At 42.8% G+C, this 2,500-nt stretch overlaps 1 protein-coding gene across 2 annotated transcripts in view; it reads right to left on the reverse strand.

The window, feature by feature from the left end:
- LOC122259832 (neuropeptide Y receptor type 2-like) overlaps nt 1-2,500 on the reverse strand; it is a 70,830-nt gene that overhangs the window by 13,667 nt on the left and 54,663 nt on the right. The gene's annotated exons all lie outside the window — the stretch shown is intronic.

Genomic DNA, 2,500 nt, shown 5'->3' on the forward strand with positions numbered 1-2,500 from the left:
CGAATGATGATGATAAAAAATAATGATAATGATGATAATGATAATTAATGTTAATAATAATAATGGTAATGATAATTATAATGCCAATAATGATAGTAATGGTAATACTAATGATAATGATGAAAATAATAGTAATATTAATTATAGTAATAATGATAGAGATAATAATAATAATAATGATAATAGTAGTAATAATAATAATAATAATAATAATAATAATAATAATGATAATAATAATAATAATAATGATAATAATAATGATAATAATAATAATAATGATAATAACAATATCAATAATAAAAATGATAATAATCGGAGTAATGGGAAAAAAGGATGAAAATAAAAAAAGATAATGATTACGATACTTATAAAAATGATAACAATAACAACAACAACAATAATCCTAGCAAAGAAAAGGATAGCAATGACAGTAATAATAACCACAATAATAACAAAGTCAAGAAAAGCTGAAATCCCGGTGCCAATCCACGCAAGCACTCTCCGGCCATGCTTGCTGCACTGACTTAATTTCTCGGGACTATCCGTGAGCTCCAATTTCCTCATTTGCAGTGCTTGTTAACGCCAAATGAGCTCTCCACTTCAAGGAACTTTCAACTCCTGCAAGAGGCAAGACAGCTGGAATGAGCCGCTTTGTTGTCTTGCTCTCTTGAACCCCGTGTGTGAACTGCTTGCGATTCCGAAGCGGTTTTGTGTTAGGCGTGCTTGCGCTTTAGATGGAAGGGTAGTTTGTACTCTCTCTCTCTTTTTCTCGTTCTCGCTCTCTCTTTTTTTTTCTATCTCTCTCTCACTCAATCTTTCTGTCTCTCTCTCTCTCTCTCTCTTTATTTCTATCGCTCTCTCTCTCTTTTTTTCTCTCTCTCACTCTTCCTCACTCTCTCGTCTAAATCTCCTCTCAATCGTCGCGTCCTCTCTCTCTCTCTCATCTCTCTCTCCTCTCTCTCTCCATAATCTCGTAATCTACTCCGGTCTCTCCTCACATCTCTCTCTCTCTCTCTCTTTTTTCTTTCTCTTGCTCTCTCTTTTTTTTCTCTCTCTCTCTTTCTCTATTATTCTCACTCTCTCTCTCTCTCTCCTTCTCCCCTACTCTCTCTCCCTCTCTCTCTTCCCCCCACACTCTCTCTCTCTCTCTCTCCCACTCGTCCCCAATCTTCTCTTCCATCGTTCTCTCTACGTCCTCTCTCTCTCCTCTCTCTCCTCTCTCTTCTCTGCTCTCTCTCTCTACAATCCTCTCTCTCTCCCCCGCCACCCTCTCTCTCTCTTATATAATATATATAATATATATATATAATATATATATATATATATATATATATATATATATATACCTCTACCTCTGCGATTCTTTCTCTCTCTCTCTCCATCTCTGCACGTCCTTCTCTCTCTCTCTCCCTCCCCTCTCTCTCTCTCTCTCGCCCCTCCTCTCTCCTCGCACTCATCTCTCCTCTTCTCATCAACATCCTTCTTCCTCCATCTCTCTCTCTCACTCACCTCGTCATCTCTCACACTCTCTCTCTCTCTCTCACTCTCTCTCTCTCTCTCTCTCTCCCTATCTCTCTCTCTCTCTCTTTCTCTCTCTCTCACCACATACTCTCTCCTTCACTCGTTCTCTTCCTCGTCTCTCAGTCAGCCTCACTCTCTCTCTCCTCACATTCAATCCTCTCTCTCTCTCTTCTCTCTCTCTCACGCTCTCTCTCTCATCTCTCTCTCTCTCTCTCTCTTCCACTCTCTCTCCCTCCCTCTCTCATCCTCCCTCTCTCTCTCCCCAGTCTCTCTCTCTCTCTCTCTCTTTCTCTCCCCCCCCCTCTCTATCTATCTGTCTATCTGTCTCTATCTCTCTTTCGTCTCTCACATCTCTCTCTCTCTCGATCTATCGTGGCGTTACGGCGATCATTTGGAGCTCTTCCGTCATCATCATCCATCGTCTCAACTCTCTCACTCCGGTTCTCCCGTCTCACGGTCATCGTCCACCTCATCTCTCACTGCGTCCCTCTCTCTCTCTCTCTCTCTCTCTCTCTCTCTTCAGCTGCCCTCTCTCTTCTCTACATCTCTCTCTCTTCCTCTCTCTTTCTCTATCTCTCTCTCTTTCTCTCTTCTCTCTCTCTCTCTCTCGTTCTCTTTCTCTCTCTCTCTCTCCTTCTGTCTCTCTCTCTTCCCTCTCGTCCCCTTCTCTCTCTCGCACTCCTACTTCTCTCTCCTCTTTCCCCTCCCTACTCATCTCTCTCCTCTCCCCCTCCCTCCCATCTCCCTCTCACTCACTCACTCTCCTCTCTCTCTTCTCACTCCTCTCCCCTCCCCCCTCTACTCTCTCTCTCTCTCTCTTTCTCTTGTCCCTCACCCCCCCCCTCTCTCTCTCTCTCTCTCTCTCTCTCTCTTTTCTCTCTCTCTCTCTCCCTCTCCCCCCCCCTCTCTATCTATCTATCTATCTATCTCTATCTCTATCTCTCTCACTCTCTCTCTCTCTCTTTCTATCTCTCTCCCT

This window comes from Penaeus japonicus, unplaced genomic scaffold (genome assembly GCF_977035675.1).
Source record: "Penaeus japonicus unplaced genomic scaffold, GWHDUDI00000001_assembly GWHDUDI00000035, whole genome shotgun sequence".
In the NCBI taxonomy this organism is placed as follows: Eukaryota; Metazoa; Arthropoda; class Malacostraca; order Decapoda; family Penaeidae; genus Penaeus; species Penaeus japonicus.